Source organism: Cyprinus carpio, chromosome B19, assembly GCF_018340385.1.
Source record: "Cyprinus carpio isolate SPL01 chromosome B19, ASM1834038v1, whole genome shotgun sequence".
Lineage (NCBI taxonomy): Eukaryota > Metazoa > Chordata > Actinopteri > Cypriniformes > Cyprinidae > Cyprinus > Cyprinus carpio.
The window spans coordinates 3,396,518-3,402,517 of NC_056615.1; positions in this window are offsets into that span (position 1 = coordinate 3,396,518).

Here is a 6,000-nt window from a genome sequence, read left to right on the forward strand (position 1 = left end):
TGTTCATATATTTAAGTAAAGGGTGATTATTTAATTAAGTAACGTTACTGCATTTTATTTACTTGTTTTATTTTTGTTTTTGCAATCAATACGGCCTGTTCATAGTAACACTTTATTTCTTTGTTCAAATTTATTAACAGTTACACAATTAAAACTGGTCTTGAAAAACTGAGCGACCACATCGCTACATTAAACTCTGTAAAATATTAAGTTGGTCTTAGTACCATGCACTTAATGCCTCATCTGCGGTCATTCTTCAATAAGGTTCATTAGTTAACATTAGTTAATTACATTAGCTAACATGTATAAATAACATAAATAATAATAAACAATATTTCCGCAGCATTAATTAATCTTAGTTCATGTTAATTTCAGCATTTACTTATGCATTATTAAAATCACAAGTTGTGTTTGTAAACATTAATGCACTGTGAACTAACATGAACAATGAATGACTCTGTTTTTATTAACATTAACAAAGATTAATAAATTGTGTAATAAATGTATTCTTCATTGTTCATTCATGTTAGTTAATACATTAATGTTAACAAATTACATCTTATTGTAAAGTGTTACCATTAATATTTATTCATCATACTGTTGAAGTTGAGAGTGTTTTCTTTGTTGTTATTTCATAGGAGCTTCAAAAGAAGACGGAGAAAGCCAGAGTCTTGTGCCCTGCGTTTATGTTTGTTGGGTGAAAAAGAAAAACTCAATAAACAAAGTAAAAAATTTTGGATTGATATCTTTCCCCCCCAAGGTTTCTACAGATATCACGATATGTCGATATTGTTAATTCTTATGGCCACAATAACCGTGATACAAAAAATCTAATATCGTGACAGCCCTATACAGTCCTGTGAATAAATTTGGACAGTTTAGCAATGAGCTGGACAGATGATGTATCTCTGTGTGCAAGCAGTTAAGTGATCGTGTATCTGCATAAGGAGGAGTTGGGGATGGAGGAGGGTGATGTCTGTGTGACAGACTATGGCAAGTGTGAGTACGGATGAACTTATATATCTTATTAATTGTAGTGGGAGGAGTTACGATCAGCTGAGTGTCAGCTGATGCCGCAGGCACGCCGTGGTCTGGACAGACTAAGGCTGGTATGAGTTCATTTGTATATATATATTTTATTTAATTGTATTGGGAGTTTTTTGAAATTCTGACTTTTGTATTGCAGTTATGTCTTTTCTCACAAATATGGGTTTATATCTTGCAATTCTTACTTTTCTTGCAATTGTAAATTAGTTTATCGCAATTCAGTTTTTTTTTTTCTTGCAATTCTGACTTTTTGTCTCACAATTGCAAATTTATACCTTACTCTTCGGACTATTTCTCGCAATTGTGATTCATATCTTGCAATCTTTTTTCATGCAATTCTGATTTTCTTCTCACAATTGCAAATTTATATCTCACAATTCTGACTTTTTACTCACCACTGCAAATTTATACCTCAAAATTTTGACATTTTTCACACAATTTTGATGTGCTGACTAATATAAAACACATGTAAATTACATGATTATCATTTTAACTGTAGTTTGTTATTCAGTATTTACATTTAAAGTTAATAGACTTTAAATGTACTAAACTGCAACTTCATTATTACAAATGTGTAATTACAAATATATTTAAATACATAACATAAAAGGTTCAATAGAATTGAAATATATCTTAGTTTACCATACTTTACCACAAAAGGTTATTTTTAGTGGAAAAAAAAAATCTTTAGATTATTAAAATGTTCTTCAGACAATTATAAACAAACTGAAAGTTCACAGAAAAGTTCTTTAAAGAGTTCAGAATGACTCTTCTTTTATATTTTTAAGCTCAGCCAGGACTCGAACCAGAAACACAACTCTTGTTGTGTTTGCTGACATTGCTACCCACTGAGTCACTGTGCCACCCCTAACAAATGAATCAACAATACAAACCATAAAACCGTCATATGGCAACATCATTATTCATAACTTTTGCCCCAAAGCTATTCTTGACACCTTTTTTTTGTTAATATCAACAAGTTAACATTAACTGTTTCCTAAAATGTGGTGCTTTACCAGAAAGAATGCCAAATGATTTCTTGTAATCTCTCTCGTTTCAAGTAGCACAAGTTTCTGAAACAGTCACACATCTCACATGATATTAAAGGATGTCATTCTTGCGTTTAAGGAGTGTGGTTTTTTCAGTGTTTGGTGTGGTTTTCTGTATATGAACTGTGACTGATCTGGAATGATGGAATGACGTCATTCTGAGAACAGACGACCTTAATGGCTTTAATGACATATGTCACACCCTTAGCAAAGTCTTACTAAATCCTTACTAAATTCTTAACATACCAATAGAAGGCACTTGACTGGCTGACTTGAAAGAACTTGATTTTGCTTGGGGTGTCATACCTCTCCTGGTGAAAAAGAAGTGTGCTTAATTGTACTGAAGTTGCACTTGAGGTGTCCTTCAAATTTTAAAAGGTTAAAAAAATTGTATTTGCATATAATATTATATTAATTAAATAAAAGGCAACTTGATTAAAAAATAAATGATACTTAAGTGTACTTGAAGAGAGTTCACTTTAAAGACTCTTTCTTAACACACATTACATTTAAAAAAAGTGCACTTGGTAATAATGACAAGTTACAAGTTCTAAATTAAAGTACATTTTAAATCATTATGTTTTAATAATTTTTGTTGTGCTTCAAAAATTACGTTTGATGTTTTGACCAACATACTAAATTGATTATAATTTTACCTGTAATGTTATTACATTCAAAGTCAAAACATTTTAAAAACACTAAATTGCAACTTCATTGTTACAAATGCTTTATTACAAAATAGTTAGATACATGACAGACAACACTGAAAAAATGAAATTTTCTTATGTGGGATCAAATCTTTTTTTTTTATTAGTTTCAATAATGAATTAAATTTTTAAAATGAGCAATTGTGTTAATGCACAATATACATAATGAACAAATAATAATAATAATAATAATAAAAAATGATGTCAATATTTGTACAAGAATAGTGATCACTCACTGAATGTCCACAGTCTAAACATACATTAGGCGATACACACGTCTGCATAATGGTTCTGCATAAAATAATACTTAATCCTTAAATTTACTGTCCTAAAGCATTCTGGGAACTACATGTCTACTGACCAGTTAGTTATGTCAACAAAAATGATGCATGTACTGTAGCTTGTACACAAGTGAATTAACCCTCTGTTGATGTTTGGTCATTTTAGACTGGAGAAAAAAAAAAAAAGTTTTCAAATTTTTAAAAATCGCTACTTCGTTGGAATGGTACGAAACTCAATGACTTTTATGGCAGTCACTTTGTGACCATAAAAAAATAAAATAAAATAAAAAATTAAATAGCTAAAAAATAAATAAATAAATAAATAAAAATCATGCACTTGGTTTGAAAAAGCTAAATGGTCAGAAAAAATAGTCACACTTGTGTTGTTTAAAATGAATGGGAAATACACAAAAATATGAAAGTACAGAGAATTTTTTGTGTGTGTGTGTACAATCTACAAATCATTCATGATGCAGACACAGCAATTGCACAGCAATAAAGGGTTGACACTTTAAAATATCAAGAGTGCAAAACAGACACACTCCACTTAAAAAGTAATTGAATATATATATATTGGTGAAAAAGAGATTGAATAGATATAAATAGTTATTTATTTAAATTTTTTTATTTTTTTATATATATATATATAAGTATATATAGTATTATTTTCAATGGGAAAAAATGTATCATAATTATTGCATAAATATTATTTAGTCCTATTGAAATTCTCTCAAAATACACAAGAAAAAATATAATTGAACAAAAATATATTACATTGATTTTACAAAACAAACAAACAAAAAAAAACATATCAGGTGTTTGGTCACTTTTGACCACGAACAACACAAGTATGACTCCCAAATAAACTACCAGAGCACTGTAAAGTTCAGCTAACTGCATTTAATTAAAATTAAAATTAAAATACACTTTAATTTAAATGCAATTAAAATGAAAAGAAGTGCCGAAATCATATTAATTTCACTCTGAAGTATATCTTCTAAAATATATTATTTCCATAATAAGTAGGCTACTCTTTTTAAAAGTAAGTGTCCTTTAGTGTCCCGGATGAAATCTCACCCTCTTCTTTCTGAGATCTGTCACACAGTCACATACTGTATAAGCACCAAGTGAACACCTTTACTGTAACCACCCTTTATAAATCATTACTAAACTCTCACTAAACCCTAGCTATAGTCTTACCAAACCCACACTGAAGTTTACTTTATACGTTTTTTTTTTTTTTTTTTAAAGCTTGTAGTTTATAAGAAAAGAACAGTTTTATTAAAGGGATAGTTCACCCATAAATTACATTTACTCACCCTAAAGTTGTTCCAAACCTGCATGAGTTTCTGTAATTTCTGATTTCCATAATATGGAGAAAAAGCTGTTTCTTCAAAATATCTTCTTTTGTGTTCTACATGTAACTCATACAGGTTTGGAACAACATGGGACAACATAATTTTTGGGTGAACTATCCCTTTAAAGATCCCAAATGCAACCATGAGCTCCCCTGTAAATGTGACACAGAGCATCTTTAGAATATTGCAGGAATTACATTTGATTAAAGTAACTATGACCTTGTTTTTGCTGTTCACATTCATGAGGTGTTTACATCTTCTGCCACAGAGTCATGATCTAATTGTTTTTCACTGTTGTCCGCTCCTGACCCACTGTTAGGTAATAGATAAACATACCACAATACATCTGAGACCCGCTTTCTCCAGTGTGATGACCTGGAGTTTCTATTCCATTAAACTCTTGTCCTGAAACGCCCTCCAAATCAAGTCAGTCTGCGCTCCCTCTGGGTACACCCAGATTCCTCTGTAGCTGGAAGCCATTGTTCCATTTTCCTGTGTGACTATATGACAATCTCCAGACTGTCAGGTCTGCTAAATTTGGGCCTGTTTTCCACTGCTCAAAAACAGTCTTTCTCCTCCAACAACTTGTTATCGTTTTCCATGATGTGACAGACATGAAGGGACACAGATACCCATCTTGAAGGCTTGGAAAGTTGACAGAATTAGCATACAGCACAGAGGGGTCACAGTTACGTATCGGGGTGCACTGCTCTGAGCATGGACCAGGAACAAGAGGTCAAATGACTCACAGTGATGCAAAAAGCATGGCTTGCTTTATCCTAAAACCAAGAGAAGGGTTTTTCCATACCGTTTTAGTGCAGGCCCAGTGTTACATGGGATTTGATGTGGATTTGTTATGTCATAGGGCATGTTTTATAAGAGTTTAGCCAAACCACCAAGTGAAAGTTTCCGAGCAAATGTGGACAGTTAGTTCATATATTTTTATCCACTATAAAATATAGGTACAAAACAAGCCAAAGCATCAAGCAACAAACAGACTGGAATGACACCAATTTCTCCTCCTCGTTCAAAGGGTATTGAGTCACATCAACTCCGAGCGATCTTGGGACCAGAGAAAACACAGATGCACCAACTTTCAAAAATCTTCTCCTCGCTCCAGGCAAAATCACACAACCCGGTTTCCACACAGCACTACTCACACACTCTGATCTGAACCACTATGGAGGTGGACGGATTTTAACAGTTAAACCATTATATCAACTATTTCTCTGTTACAATTTTCAGTCATTTTTGACACAACGCTTCCCCACCAACGGCAAGTTATTCTGGCAATCCGGAAGTGTTGTCACTGTTATACTGTAGGGGGCACTGTTATGGATCATCTGAAATAATGCGGCACTTCTGGATCCGAAAACAAGTGAAGAAGAAGATCTGCATAAATGGAAGGAGTGTACAGAAGATATTAATGCACAAGCCAACATGATCACTAAACATTCTGTAGCATATTAATCATAGCAGCCTTACAATATCAGAAATAAATGATGGTGCCCTCAGAGATGTATATGACTGCTCAAGCTTTGGAATGTTTTTTGTTAAT